Source organism: Palaemon carinicauda, chromosome 24, assembly GCF_036898095.1.
Source record: "Palaemon carinicauda isolate YSFRI2023 chromosome 24, ASM3689809v2, whole genome shotgun sequence".
In the NCBI taxonomy this organism is placed as follows: domain Eukaryota; kingdom Metazoa; phylum Arthropoda; class Malacostraca; order Decapoda; family Palaemonidae; genus Palaemon; species Palaemon carinicauda.
The window spans coordinates 56,071,718-56,089,217 of NC_090748.1; the positions used below are offsets into that span (position 1 = coordinate 56,071,718).

Sequence of the window (17,500 nt, forward strand, 5' to 3'; positions counted from 1 at the left end):
ACATGCCTTGCCTGGACCTAGAGATGAAACAGAGGTTTTTGCTTGTCTTGAAGGTTATCCAAAGTTTGTCTTCATTTAACAGTAACAGAGCTAGTCTCACTGCCAGAACTACCACATCTTTACCTATAGTTTAAACGAGAATCCGATGGTGGCTGTGCAGAATGGCATGCATGTAGCATCGACCGATTATCTGCCTCTTCATGTTCACGTGGAACAAGTAAGCCTGTACTCTCTTGGGGTGGAGCAGAGAGTACCTGCTGTCCATTTGTCACTACTAGCACCTGGCCACTACCATCGTCAAAGGAGTCAGTGACTGCCTCAGAATGGAAATGGAAGACTCCACTTTGTTCCTGTCTACACACTAGAAAGTCTGCCAATTTCTTGGAATGGTTGCTGACTTTGCAGCGTACCCATTCACCATAGATGTCGATTTCAGTGAGTTAGAGCTGTAGTCGTCCCACACAAAGTCAAGATATGACCAATGCTAAAGCTGATCTTGGATCTAAGGGATGAAAACCTGATTTGCTTATCCCTCAAATGTCATAGCTGTACCAAGTTTCAGCATATGCACAACACAACTCCACCAAGAACCTTGGCAGTGACATTGTGTGCAACGGATTTTATCTCAGCAAGTCCCTCTTTGTCTCCAGAGGAAGTTTACTCGACTCTTAGAGGGCAGAGAAATATGCCTGATACTCGTTTAAGAAATCTTCGGAATTGCCATCTCGTATTTTGCAGTCTATGTAGTCTTGAAAACAGTTTCGGTTAAGAAATAAGCCAATGCTGCAAGGCACTTTGATTCTCTGTGAGCCAAGATTTCCTCCATCACTTTTGATACGAGTGTTCATTTGCTCATGTACTTGACCTCTGGGTATTTCTGTGGAAGATAAGCTATGTCTCACAGGTGCACAGGTATCCAACATATAAAGTTTGTATCGTCTATGGCACAGAATTCCTTAACAAGTTCTGATCAAAGTTTGCCTCTTTCAGGGACTGCACGTAGGTGAGAATGCAGAGTCTGAGTGCCAGTTCTGTTGCCGAGCACTGCAACTAGAGTACCTATATAAAACAATTCTCACCTACGTGCAGTCCCTGAAAGAGGCAAAATTTGAACAGAACTTGTTAAGGGATTCTGTGCCTTAGACAATACAAACTTCACATGTTGGATACCTGTGCACTTGAGAGACATAGGTCAACTTCCATAGAAACGCCCTGAGGTCTAACCGAACTGTTTATATATTAACTGAGACTGTGGAAAAGTTTTACCTCTTTCTTCATACCATTCCTCAAGATTCAGAGGAACTCTGCCTTCCTCTGCAAAGGCAATACAATGGCTTTCAAAGGTATTGTGCTGTAGAATGTGATCCAGTCTACTATTATCAAACACATAACATGTATTGATTTGCTATAATAAGGAGCTAGTCTCTCTCTCTCTCTCTCTCTCTCTCTCTCTCTCTCTCTCTCTCTCTCTCTCTCTCTCTCTATAAATATATATACCACATGACATTTACTATTGAATTCTACCTTTGAGAATTTATATCCACTGGAAATTCATTTATGATCACAGATTCTGGAATTCGATAGGAATATGTACGGAGGACTTGCAATGAACTTCTATCTTTCTTGATAGCTTGATTGGTAGAGTCCCCACTGGCATAGTTTCAGCTAAGAGGCATAGGTTCGAATCTTTGCCCAGCTAGAAGCTGTTATCATAAATGCGTATCCACTGGATATGCATTCCCAAAGATAGTATTCGATATTAAATGCCATTGTGGTTGATATTTACTTTGAATACAATCACGAGTGTTAGTGATATATATATATATATATATATATATATATATATATATATATATATATACATACATATATATATATATATATATATATATATATATATATATATATATATATATATATATATATATATATCCATCGGGTAGGGAGAGAGAGGGGTGTTGTGTGCATATTTATCCTAATATTTAGCCGTCATTGGTGATTGGATGCATGCACTGTTGTAGTATAATTATCATGTTTGGGAAATAATAATGATCCCATTTATCTACCCTGAGAGGGCTGGTCCACTGACGATCTTGAGAATTATATCATTCGATAGGAATTGTCAAGTCACAACTTGCTAGTGTTAGAAACACTTACGGTTAAAGATAATTATGCTAAAAAAACCATACCCAGTTACCCTCGCATGATTTTTTTTTTTTTTTTTTTTTTTACCTTTTGCACAAGATTTTTCCATACGTTTTATAGGTCTCAGATTATGGGTTCTATTGATTTTTTTTTTAATTACAACCAGAGTGGCTACAAGTAGATTAGTACGGAACGTAAATGCGTCCCTCTCACTCTTATTTGGTAATCCCATTTGTGAATATATTTCTCGGCGAGAGTCAGATCTTGAACAACATGTAAGCTTAAATGTCTCTCACTTCAACAATTTTCAAAACTACTCGAACATCGACATCTTCGTGATTCGAGACCAGTGGTCAATCTTTCTATGCTCGCTTTGTAGAACTTCTACATTAATTTTTAGTTCTGGTGTTACTTTGTTAGTTTCTGCCCTGCATCATGAAACAGTCTTTCTAAGTGTTATGGATATCGATATTTGTATGTTTAAGTGAGGTTGGTGTCGCTTTGAGGTGCTCTGTACCAATGGACTTTTTTCTACTTTCCTGAACAATTAATTATAGATACATACTGTATACTTAACTAACTTCTGTTGGTTGATTTATCTTTATCTATGTCCGCAAATTGTCAAACTTCTTCCTGCTATGGTCCTCTATGTTCATACATGTGTTACTATTTTTCTGTTGATGTTTACATGCTTGCGTAAAAAGTTGGTGGCCTTTTTATCCTTTTTGTTTTCTTAGATCTATTTTCAACAGCAATTTATTTTGTGAAATTTGGAATAATTTTTGTGAATGGTTTTATAAAAATATATTGACGACTCTGATGTTGCCTTGCAATAGGAAAATGTACTACTGAAAAAGGATTCCTACCACGCATACCCCATCACATCTTCGCCTTGCATGGAGTTTTTTTCTTTTTTTCTTCTTATTTGTGGATTCGGAGATTCTATCTTTCTGATAGAATTATGAAGCTGTAAATTTTGTGTTGGGATTTCAAAGTCATTCATTCAATTTACTCCTGAATTATAAAATTCCGACTTTCATCACATATTCTCAAAACATTTTCTTGCCATTAGTCATGACTTTTGAAGTTCCTGGTCATGTTTTTGAATCCTGAAGTTCCGAATTTTATGTCGTGTTCTTAAAATACTATCTTTGTTACTTGTTCTTTTGTGTCGTATTCTAAGTTTCTTTTTTAATTTCAGTTCTAAATATTCCCCTAAATTATGGAACTACAACTTTTTTTTAATAATGTTAATGATTCTTGTACGCGTGTCATTTTTTTTTTAATCTATGACATATAGACAATGTGAGCAATTATAGTAAAAGCAAATGCTTTATTCTTGTTTTGTTCCTTTTATCAATTATTCATGACTTTATCTCTCTCTCAATATGGAAACCATTTTTACACAATTCATTTTTTATGTCATCCGTCTCAACTTCATGAGATTTTATGCAGTGATTCTCAAAACCTTTTCTGAGAGAGAGAGAGAGAGAGAGAGAGAGAGAGAGAGAGAGAGAGAGAGAGAGAGAGAATAATAATAATAATAATAATAATAATAATAATAATAATAATAATAATAATAATAATACTTTATTTCCAGATAAATACATTTGGTATTATACATTATTTATAAGGCAACATATAGAATAGTGATTATTGATATTGTGATTACATTAAAATTTTACATTTACATGAGTTATGCTTCCATATAAATCTTCTGACTACCAACTAAAATACATTTGGTTTTCTACTTGCATTAGTATGTCTTTAAAGTAGAAAAAAATAACTGAAAAAAGAAAAACTCATTAAAATTCTATACTGTGTGCAAAATTACAGTAGACCACATAAAACATTAAAAACTGATATTCACAAGTACGTTAAAACCAATCCACAAATTTGTAACTAAAATCTTGTAGAAAACATATATTTCCTGAGATTTGCTTTAAAAGTGTCTATATTCGATGTTGTTTTCAATGACTGAGGTAGGGTATTCCACATCGTTGGTCCTCGCACCGTAAAGCATCTACTTCCCAAGTCTGTGTTGGTTCTCGGTATATATTATTAAAACTCGTTGAACTCTATACCAAATGTCTGCAAGAATGGTCTATACCTACAGCTTGGAAAAAGTTTATCATTATGATGATCCACAAAAAGGATGACACAAAAGACCTAAAAAATTAGCGCCCAATATGTTTACTCTTCGTAATATAGAGAATATTTTAAATCATATTGGGGTGAGAGGAAAGACAGCTAGACTTTAATCAACTAAGAGATCAGGCAGACTTTAAAAGTGGGTATTCAATAACTAATCATATCCATGTAATTAACCAGCTAATGGAAAAATTAACAAAGTATGACAAGCCACTATGTATGGTATTTATAGAATATGAGAAAGCATTTGATTCTGTTTAAATATAAGCAGTAATGGAAGTTCTTCAAAACCAAAGAATATGTTAGAACACTCGAATATTTCTATAAAGGAAATACAGCGTGGCTAGAAAAGTTTTCAGGAATTTAGATTGGTTAATTGTAGGAATTAATATCAATGGGGAATATCTTAACAACTTAAGATTTGCATATGACATAGTTGTGTTTAGTGAATCATAGGAGGAATTACAAATGATAGAATATTTGAATAGAGAAAGCAGAAATGTAGCACTGAAAATTAATACGAATAAATCTAAGATGAAAATGAAAATGCAGAGAGATAATAAATAAGTTATGGATAAACCTCTAGAGATTTTTTATGAATATACATACTTAGGACAAACAGTAAGTGTTTCCACAGGCACGAGACCAAAATTAAAAGAAGGATAAACATGGACGGAGAGCTCTGGGTAAACAAAATGAGATTATGAAATTGTAAAATGTCAATTTCTCTAAAAAGAAAATGATTCAATGAGGTGGTCTAACAAGTTGTAACAGTATCTTGGAACCTTACTAAAGCCTTAGAACATATGCTGGTTACAACTCAAATAGCTGTGGAAAGAATAATGATGGGATTGACAAAAAAAAAAAAAAAAAAAAAAAAAAGATGGATACGATAGCAATGCAAAGTACAAGATATTCTAACAATGCATAAGAAACAGAAATGGACATGGACAAGACATATGTAAATGACAAACAATAGATGGATATTAAGAATAACAGAATATGACCCTAGAGACTGTAAAAAAAAAGTAGGGGAAGGAAAAGAAGACAATGAATTGAAGAACTAAGAAAGTTTGTGGGTGGGGACTGGCATAGAAAGACCATAATAAGACGCAAATGGGAGAACAAGTAGGAGGCCTTTGTTCTGCAGGGGATTGGTAACGGCTGATGATGATGATTATATATATATATATATATATATATATATATATATATATATATATATATATATATATATATATATATATATATACTGTCATGGGTAGATAGAATAATATAGAAAAGAATGTTAAAACATGTAAATTTTCTACTCTTAAGAAGCAGAGAGAGAGGAGGTCCCGCTAGTGTTTACTGGAAACTGTCACCGCCGTTAATGGAGATCAAGATATTTATTAAATGTGCCTAGTTCAGCAGACCTTGGGTATAACGATCGTCTGTTTGTAGCAATCCGAAGATCCATAGGACAAGGAGAGCAGTGTCGTCTCCGAAGAATATACATTAACGGAAGGTAAACACACCTCGCTTCAATTATAGCGCCATATGGATCATGATTACACCAGCACAGCCTTCGCGGAGATGCTATCAAAGAGGCATGGTTATAAGGAAAACCAATAAGGATGATGAAAGGAGAAAATTTCCTTTTATGGAATTGTCCATAGTTAACCCCTCCCATACAGGGATATATAAACTTCAACGAAAGTACGACAGATAGAACGAGAGTACGACGGATAGAACGAGAGTATGACAGATAGAATGAGAGTATGACAGATAGAACGAGAGTACGAAAAGTAGAACGAGAGGACGAGAGAGAGAACGAGGGAGAACAAGCACAGGGAAGGAGAGAAGATGTAAGGACCAGAATGCAGACGTGACCAGCCTTGTCCAAGATGTCAGAACGAGTTGACCCCTACCGTCATTACCAACCGCGAAACGCCCAGACCTGAAATATCTACTTTCCTGTCAACCATCGAGAGCTGCTGTGAAGAGTATTATGTGCTTTTTGTATTATTTATCTACTATCTTGACAGTTCCCCTATTTGCTGGAGTGTATTTTAATCAAATGATTTTCTTTGTTTAGTTCAGTGCTTTTAACCTCTCCCATACAGGGATATATAAACTTCAACGAGGGTACGACAGATAGAGCGAGAGTATGACAGATAGAACGAGAGTACGACAGATAGAACGAGAGTACGAAAAGTAGAACGAGAGGACGAGAGAGAGAACGCGGGAGAACAAGCACAGGGAAGGAGAGAAGACGTAAGGACCAGAATGCAGACGTGACCAGCCTTGTCTGAGATGTCAGAACGAGTTGACCCCTACCGTCATTACCAACCGCGAAACGCCCAGCCCTGAAATATCTACGTTCCTGTCAACCATCGAGAGCTGCTGTGAAGAGTATTATGTTCTTTTTGTATTATTTATCTACTATCTTGACTGTTCCCCTATTTGCTGGAGTGTAGTTTAATCAAATGATTTTCTTTGTTTAGTTCAGTGCTTCCTAAGTACTCAATCAAGAAACATTGACCTTTGACTAGTTATAAATAAAATTATGTTTTCTTTTGCGAGTTTTCTTTCTATATTTCCTGTTGTTTCAAGAGGTATAGTGGTCGAGAAAGCCTAATTTCATTAATCAATTCAAAAGAACCTGGTTCGATCCCCACGAGGATCGTAACACATACATATATATATATATATATATATATATATATATATATATATATATATGTGTGTGTGTGTGTGTGTGTGTGTGTGTATATATATATACATATATATATATGTACACATACGTATATGTATATATATATATATATATATATATATATATATATATATATATATATATATATATATGTATACATATATATATATATATATATATATATATATATATATGGATATGTATATATATATATATATATATATATATATATATATATATATATATATATGGATATGTATATGTATATTTATGTTTATTTATATATACACACATATATATTATATATATATATATATATATATATATATATATATATATATATGTAAATATACTATATATATATATATATATATATATATATATATATATATATATATATATATATATATGTAATATGTATATATACATATATATATATATATATATATATATATGTATATATATATATATATATATATATATATATATATATATATATATATATATATATATATATATATATATACTGTGCTACATGTTTTTAGAGTATCCTCTACTTTTGTTTGCTATCGTATCTATTTAGCACTTTTGCGAGAGGGCTGTTAGGTAGGAACTGAGGGGCAAGGTGACTGAAAGTGACATTTATTCAACAGATAATGAGTTTATATACAAAGAGTTGAGAGTAACAATGTCACATAGATTAAAAAAATCTGAAACATCCAATAACAAGCTTAAACAGGTTTTCTATCATTAGTGCAGGAGACAGCGAGTGATAGATAAGTGATAGCATTACAGTGTATGAATGTTTATGCCACATTGGCAGTACATGACTTCCCCCTAGAAAGATATACATTTGAAATAGGGCGCCCTGCTCTAGAGAGGCTAACTGTAGGCAGGTCATCTAGCAGGAGATAGCCAGGTTTTAGGCAATCAATGGAGACCCAGTCTTCTTTACCACGAATGTTAATTAAGAAAGCCTTTGGTGTGTGACGGATCACGAGGAAAGGGCCCGCTAGTGTCATTGCACAGTGATGATATACATTGCGGTGTGTAAATATTTCAGTATTTGTTGTTTTGATGGAGGCTTTTAAGTCTGTCGTCATGAAGTAAATTTTCCCCTCAATGTGACATAGTCGATGGAGATTGTTGGAGGAGGTTGCCGCCGTAAAAAATTCAGCAGGGAGGACCAACAGTTTGCCATACACTATTTTAGCTGCTGAGACATGCAGGGCATCCTTAGGAGTGGTCCTTAATCCTTGGAGGACCCAAGGAAGCTGAGTAAACCAATTGGAGTCATTGCAGCAGGAAATCAAAACTGTTTTGAGGATGTGATGAAAATGTTCAGTCATTCTGTTAGCTGCAGGATTGTAGGCAGTTATCAGATATGGAGTGATGGCCAGGAGATTTGCTAATGATGTCCACAATTGAATGGTGAAAGTGGTACCCATGTCATAGTAATATGCTCAGGGATAACAAATCTCTCTATCAACTTTGAGATTAAGGCAGATGTCCATGAGGCTAGGCGTTGCAGTTTGCATGGTTATGGCATTTCAGGGCAATGAATGGAGTGGTTGATGACGGTAAACAGGTAACAGTGTCCTAGTGATGTGGTAAGGGACCTACTACATCGACGTGAATATGAACAAAAAAATGCTGAGGTTGAGGATAGGTGCTCACTCCTGAGTCAGTGTGTCGATGTACATCCTTCAGGACGATGTGTAATGGTGACGACCATGGGCTTGAGGCCTTTTGGCTAAGGTCCATTTCTTCTATTTCACTGAATGTTTGTTTAGCTGCTGCCAAATGAACCGGAGCCAGACACCTGAATCTGACAGTAAATTCTGTGCTTGGCAGGAATCGTGTGTGTTTGGAGAAATTTTTGACAGTAGACTTGTGGGTACGACGGGAAGAGATGAGTATAGGCCTCCATGGGTGTGCTGATTTGGAGTGTGAGGTCGGAGGGGCTGGGTGAAGAGGTGTCGAGGAGTTGACTAATCATCGATGTGCCACATCAACCAGAAGGTGGAAATGTGCTTGGAAATCCACACCTAGTAATGACAATGTTACGTCAGCAACAAGGAATATCCAATGATATTTGGCGCACCCAAACGATAGTTTGAGTGTCTTGTACCCTTGGGTGGGGATCTCAGATCCATTGGCAGCTACCAGGCGGACATCAGCATGGTAAGAATGAATACATCCAGGAAAGTGACTTTGGTAGATGGGAACAGCAAGCACCAGTGTCTACCAAAACCAGCACACCAGTACCTGCATCATGTAAAAAGAAATGATTAGTGACAAGGGGGCCACTACTGCAAGCAATAGCATATTCACAAGTTTTTTGGCCACTGACAACCATCCGCTCATTTCTTCACAACAACACCAAATCTGGAGTGGTAATAGCAGAATTGTGGGTGATGGGCGTCAGCAAATGGTGGGAGAGGTCGTTGGCTAAGGCATGAGCAAGGGGCAGCATATGTTGGCAGTGGGTGTCTTTGCCGTTGCTCCAGCATGTCAGGGGCGGGTGTCTGTGTCTTACCGCATTTATGTTGGGTTTGGTCAGTGTTGAGTAGTTGTTCTCTTTGTCAGGATTGGAGGTGCTGATGGAGATCTTGAAGGTGGTGAAGTGGTTATCCATGAAGGCTTTGACTTTGGTCATCAGGTCCTTCATAGGTAAGGTATCAACATCAGGGAAGGTGGTGCGTACAGGTTTGGGTAGGCGTCGTACCCAAAGGGAACAAAGTGTGTTCACTTCCTGAGGAGAACTGTCAGTGGCAGGTTGCAGGCGAGCCATATTGGTAATTTCTCTGAGGGTGAGTGAAGCATTTTAGTCCCCCATCAGCTGTTGAAAGAGCTGAAAAAACTTGGCTCTACAGGTGGCTGGTGAACTGCTCCAGGAGGTATGTTATGAGAGCGTCATGTGCTATTTATGCATCCCCTTTCACTCAAGGCTAATATAAGATTTCTGGGAACGTGTCTTTGGGGATTGCCACTAGGACATAGTCTGTGTTTCTGCTTTAGCGAGTCATGCCTTTGATGCGAAACACTGCACTTTGTGCACTGGAACCAAGCGAACGCTCCTCTGCTGGCAAAGGTTGACAATTTCAAATATGCATGATGAATTGAAGAGTCAGGGTTAGCGAGCAGCATCTTTACAGGGCTAGGCTGCAGCGATTGGTGAAAAAAAATAAAAGTTGGCGAGGAGCTGTCACTCTGGCGGTCACCAATTGTGCGAAATGGCTGTCAGGTACTAACAGAGAGGTAAGGTGTGCAAGTGACGTTTATTCAACAGATAACGATCTTATTTACAAATAGTTTAGAGAAACATGTCACAAAAATTCAAACATATAATGGCAAGCTCAAGTAGGTTTTTCTGTTATCAGTGTGGGAGAGAGCAAGGTAAGAAAATGCAATAGTATCACAGTGTATGAGCGTGTACTTTTCTGTATCTTAGTGTTATATATACACACACACACACACACACATATATATATATATATATATATATACATGTATATATACATATATACACACATCATATTCTTATATATACAGTATATATATGTAGTTATGTATGTATGTATGGGCATGCATTTGTACATGAGAGAGAGAGAGAGAGAGAGAGAGAGAGAGAGAGAGAGAGAGAGAGAGAGAGAGAGAGAGAGAGTAAATGCGGCTGTCATTTATTTCATCTTTCTACCTCTTATTTTGATTTTAAATTCTATGGAACAGATACATAATACTTTTATCTAAACCAAATTGATATAAAAAGAGAGAAGGAGCCAGATTATAGTGGTTCCCAGTCTCGTAGGAAGCGACGGAACCTCTTCTATATAATAAGTATTGGAGAAACCAGAAGCAAAAAGATCGTTCCAAAGTTTGTCAGTGGGAGAAGGAAATATCATTCTGCTTTTCTACGTCTTTATACGAATATATCTTGAGTACAACTTAATTTTCCCATTTTACCGTTTCAGCGTTATACCAACACATTTCTTACTTTCATGTGAATAAATCCCGTGTAATTATGAGTTGATCGTATGTTACCAGTTTCTATATAAAGTTTGCTAATTGATTTAAATCGATGCCTTTTGTATCGTTATTCATTAACATCAGTTTTTTTCTGACTTATTCCAAGAAATTAAGGTGAAAAACCTCCTACCTCTTATTTTTTTCGTACTTTCTTTTTTTTTTTCTTTTAAATGTCTTTCCATTTAGTTACTTAACAGTTCCTCCTTCCGAGAAATGTCATTGACGTAGTGCTTTTTATGTAGTTTCAAATGCAATTGCAGTATTGCAATATTTCCTCAGATTATTTAAGTTGCGGCTGATTCCCTGTACGACTTTCTAGGACTGGCATATCTTCACAATTGCAGACTTTCCGTTTAGTCACTGCTTTCTTTAAAAACCACTTCGTCATGTTTATCCACGAATTGCAGTGTCCCCTGGAATACGTCATCGCTTCCGTTTTCGTTGACTCACATTGCAGTTGTTTACCACCACCATGCAAGTCCCAAGCTACGATAACACCCGGAAACATTTTACTAAATAAATACTTTTGTAATCTCTGTTGCTTGGGGTTCTTCTTTTTATTACACTGCTATGAATAATAGAGGCATGCGATTGTTATCAAAGTGTATTTAAGCGAAAATCATGAGGGATTATAGACTCAATCTATGCTTTTATTTTGGGGGGTGGTATAATGGAATTAAAAAAAAAATATATATATATATTTACATATATATATATATATATATATATATATATATATATATATATATATATATATATATATATATATATATATATATATATATATATATATATATATATATGGTATCGATATTCATATTGGCTGTAGAGCTGATGACATTTTCGCAAAACATTAAACGTACAACAGCGGAAATCCCTGCCTGACTCATTATATCGAGATACCAGCTTTTACGGTCGAGAATGTAATTCTGTTCCACGGGCTCCTTGACCTAAACGCATACAAAAGTTTATAGTGATGCATTTCATCAATGTCCATAAAGTCCACGATAACGTCGCTATTCTAAGGAATTCTCGACTTTAGTGACTACGCTCTACCTGGCTATCTGATCTTTCGTCGGATTTGATCCCTCTTGTTCTGTAAAGGCGATATCAGACCTGTGTTTAGTATCACAAACACTCTTACCAACAATATGACCGGTTGGTCCTCTGTGTAAACCAATAGAGTCTAGATCTCCATTTGTGTTTGTGTTGAAAACGACCTTATTGTGACAATTTTATGTCTGCGAACAAATCTTGCAAAGTGGTAACTATTCTTTAGGTTGTACTGCAACAGCTAGATGTTGTAATTATTCTTACACTCCAGTATTCTGTGGAATTTGATTCGGATAGTTTATGTAATCTTTCGGGATCAAGTGTTAAGTTCCAAAGGATTTGAGTGTCCTTAAGTGCCATTCTGAAAAGACATACATAAAGAGGACGCCGAGATCATCGAACAAAGACACTCTTTATTCCGGAGAATTGCCTCTCCTGGTAAGGTAATACGAGCAGGCACTTGAGTGATGCCATTACTTTGTTAATTTATATAGTTGATCCACCATGAGATGCGTTAGTTGTTTATTGACCTTTTATTACTCGGAGGCTTTTACGAGTTAAAAAGGAATCACTGTGTATATTTTGCAATCTAAAACTAGTCAAGTTATTATCATTGTAGCTAAAGGCTGGTTAATACCTATACTGATAATCACATTACATAATCTAAATATAGTGTATAACTATCCTATTATTATTATTATTATTATTATTATTATTATTATTATTATTATTATTATTATTATTGTTATTATTAATATTATTATTATTATTATTATTATTATTATTATTATTATTATTATCACGAGGAAAAGCAAGAGCCTATAAGCCCAAAGGCTCTAACAGGGTAAAATAGCCCAGTGAGGAAAGTAAATAAGGAAAGAAATAAACTACAGGGGAAGTAATGGACAATTAAAATAGATATATCACATACAAAATATAAAAAACTTAAAAAACAAGAGGAAGAGAAATAAGATAGAATGGTTTGCCCGCGTTTACCCTATATCAATAGAACTCTACCCAAGACAGTGGTAGACCATAGCACAGAAGCTTTGGCCCTACGAAGACTATAGAATTATGGTTTGATTTTGGAGTGTCCTTTTCCTAGAAGAGCTGCTTGTCCTAGCTAAAGTACCTTCTACCTTTACCAAGAGGAAAATGGCCACAGAGCAATTACAGTGCAGTGGTTAACGTTTTGAGGGAAGAAGAATTGTTAGGTAATATCAGTGTTGTCAAGTGTATGAGGACTGAGGAGAATGTGGAAAGAATAGGCCAGACTATTCGGTCTATGTGTAGGCAAAGAAAGAAATGAGCCGTAACCAAAGAGAGGTGTCCAATGTAGTACTGTCTGGCTAGTCAAAGAACCCAATAACTCTTTAGTGGTATTATCTCAACGGGTGGCAGGTACCCTGGCTAATCTACTATCTGTATATCGTTATAACAAATAATGTTGCAATAAAGAGGATAACTATAAGTGATACCTTTCTGATACAGAATATATTGCATGATAACAACAAGACATCTGAAGTGTAGGCTACTGAGTCTTAAATTTGACTAGCTCATGGATTCTATATTAATTTTCTTTTTGAAAAAAAAATGAGCAATAAAAGTGATAAAAGACAATTTCATTAATTTATTCAAATTAGTATTATAATTTTTTTGTGCAGAATGTGTCACATACTGGTTAATGCCATGTACAGTATTTCAAAGTTATTGTTACACACACATACACACACACACACACATATATATATATATATATATATGTATGTATATATTTATATATATATATATATATATATATATATATATATATATATATATATATATATATATATGTGTGTGTGTGTGTGTGTGTGTGTGTGTGTGTGTGTGTGGCTGTGTGTGTATGTGTGTAATATTGGTAGTTAAATCGCAGGACAGGATTAGAAATTAAACTGTAAAAGAGATTACTCGAGGGCCATGTGTGGATGAGATCAGGATGAAGGGTAGATGGAGATGGTTTGGGCATGCTCTTCGCACTCCCTAAGAGACATTAGTTCACCTACATGGCTGAGGACTATGAAGCGTGAAATAGGAGATGATGAATGGAAAAGTATTGAATTAAAAACTCAAGATAGAGACGACTGGTGAAATCTGACCGAGGCCCTTTGCGTCAGTAGGCATAGGAGGAGATTATGGTGATGATGCGTGTGTATGTGTGTGTGAGTGTGTTTGTGGTTATGTATCTACGAATATACATACATACATATATATATATATATATATATATATATATATATACATACATATATATATATATATATATATATATATACATATATATATATATATATATATATATATATATATATATATATATATATATATATATGAAGTAGGTTGGCCAGGGCACCAGTCATCCGTTGAGATACTACTAGAGAGGTATGGGTTCTTTTGACTGACCAGACAGTACTACATTGGATCCTTCTCTCTGGTTACAGTTCGTTTTATCTTTGCCTACTAACACACATACTGAATAGTCTGGCCTATTCTATATACTGTATATCTTCCTCGATCCTCATACACCGGACAGCACAGATTACCAAACAATTCTTCTTCACTCAAGGGGTTACTGTCCGAACCTACTGCACTGGAATCGTTCAGTGGGCACTTTCCTCTTGGTAAGGGTAGAAGAGACTCTAGCTATGGTAAGCACACCCAAATCAAACCATCATTCTCTAGTCTTGGGTAGTGACATAGCCTCTGTACCATGGTCTTCGACTGTCTTGGGTTAGAGTTCTCTTTCTTGAGGGTACACTCAAGCACACTATTCTGTCTTATTTCTCTTCCTTTTGTTTTGTTAAAGTTTTTACAGTTTATATAGGAGATATCTATTTTAATGTTGTTACTCTTCTGAAAATATTTTCCTTTTCCAATTAGGGTTGTAGCCTTGCAAGTAATAATATCTCTCTATCTATCTATCAACCTTTATATATATACTATATATATGTTTATATATATAGTGTATATATATAAATATATATATATATATATATATATATATATATATATGTTTATATATAATGTATATATATATATATATATATATATATATATATATATATATATATATATATATATAAAGAGAGAGGTGTGAGGTATTTGTACGTATATATACAGATATGAATATAGTGAATCTCTCTCTCTCTCTCTCTCTCTCTCTCTCTCTCTCTCTCTCTCTCTCTCTCTCTCTCTTTATATATATATATATAACTACAGTATATATATATTTATATATATATATATACAGTATATATATATATATATATATATATATATATATATATATATATATATATATATATATATGTATATATATATATATATATATATATATATATATATATATATTTATATGTGTATATATATATATATATATATATATATATAAAGAGAGAGGTGTGAGGTATTTGTACGTATATATACAGATATGAATATAGTGAATCTCTCTCTCTCTCTCTCTCTCTCTCTCTCTCTCTCTCTCTCTCTCTCTCTCTCTCTCTCTCTCTCTCTTATATATATATATAACTACAGTATATATATATATATATATATATATATATATATATATATATATATATATATATATATTTATATGTATATATATATATATATATATATATATATATATATGTATATATATATATATATATATATATATATATATATATATATATATATATACACATTTATGTGTGCGTGTGTTTGTGTGTGTATGTGTGTGTACTGTATATCTTGTCTATTGGCCTTTTATCTCTTTAGAGGAGCAGGCACATGAAGATTCCCTTTTTATACCCCAGAACACACTTCCCATAGATAATGAGTCTTATATCCCTAGCGTCTGCTTACTCTGGTGGTCACAACATTAGAAGAAAAGTATATTTGTGGTTTATAAACCTAAATGAATATTATTACCAAAATGGATCACTCGAAATATTAAATTTGATCAAAACCTAAGACTAAGACAAGAAAATATTACACTCTGAAAATTAAATAATCACTTGTTTCACTGGAAATTAAATTTTACACATGTATTCAATCTTGATAATCAATGAAAATAGTTAAGACTTTACAACTTTATTGATTAAATATTAAACGAAATTTACATAAAAGTAACTGATACACTTAGGTGTTTTGGGGGATCAAGCGAGGTAATTGAACAGTTAAGGCAAAATTAATACACTTCACTGTTTTCACCTAAATCTCACAGGGTCAGTTATAGAAACTTATATTAAATATGTATTTATACTAATTCATTACACATGAAATATTATTCAATTGCTTTATCAAGATTTAAACACACTACACACGATATATATTGGGTAAAGAACTTATTCAATTTGGAGTGGGCACACACTCGAGGCACTTGAGAAGAGAGGATGTTGGCACTTTCACTGGGACAGGCTAGATCTCTTCTGCTGCTTACGATTTCCTAGGGGCACATATATATTGACTCAGAGCTTCCAGAGAATAGATGCTTCTAGTGGCATGGGTGGCAGGGCATAGCGACTTAAGGTTGCCATCGAGTCAAATAGAACATGGTATCAAACCTTGCTTGCAAGGTAACCCTCTCTCAGCCTACTCCTCCCACCCACCTCCTCGAAACATTAAAAAAAAGATAAAACTAACTCTTGGGTTTTCAAGGACATTATAAACACGTGGGAATATAACATGACGCAATACCTCGGGAAAACATAAAAGAATTACATAAGCCCTCGTATGGTTCGTACAGCATACTTAGACGAGATTACATAAGACTTCATAACAAAAAATTAGAAATAAAAAGTTGATTCTTGAAAATAGCATAAATTTACATATACTGACTTGAATGAAAAATACAATTAAATGAACGATGAAAGTCTTATGTAATTTACATACAAATACTTAAACCTACAAAAGAGGAACTCACCTTACAAGTTGGCTATATACCTCAAAATACACAAATAAAATGCATAAATAAAATATTTGCTCTACACTAGACCAGCTTTGTAAGAATATAATATAAAATGAATAGGAGAACAAAGAGTGTGGACAACATCTCTCATATTTATTGATGCCGATGTTTTGGGACTCATCGCATTATCAACGCTAAAAAACGCATATGAAATATTGTAAGTATAACTCAGTAAAACTATAAATTACAAAACATTGTCTGTCCTCATGTAATGTTAATATCAAGGCGTGGTAGCTTGTTATTTTCTTCATGCACAATAGTGAAATTAATGTTTGGATGAAAATTATTACTGAAATTTAAAAATCTGCCAGCATGTTCCTTTTGTTCAAGAGTAGCTAACGTATTATCTACGTAGCATTATGAAATATAGCACTGAATAGCAAAGGACATAGCTCTAAACACTGCTCTTCATGATGACACATAAAAAATAT

At 34.4% G+C, this 17,500-nt stretch overlaps 1 protein-coding gene across 5 annotated transcripts in view; it reads left to right on the forward strand.

Annotated features, from left to right (window-relative positions):
- The window catches only part of LOC137618122 (G-protein coupled receptor Mth-like), a 157,686-nt gene that overhangs the window by 107,439 nt on the left and 32,747 nt on the right, over positions 1–17,500 (forward strand). The window contains exon 1 of one of the 5 annotated variants that reach the window (XM_068348134.1): positions 12,313–12,519. The exons of 2 other annotated variants lie outside the window; for them this stretch is intronic. The gene's annotated coding sequence lies outside the window, so the exon portion shown is untranslated. Of the gene's footprint in view, positions 1–12,312; positions 12,520–17,500 lie in introns of those variants that run through there. 2 more of the 5 variants (XM_068348133.1, XM_068348130.1) reach the window with 2 other exon arrangements.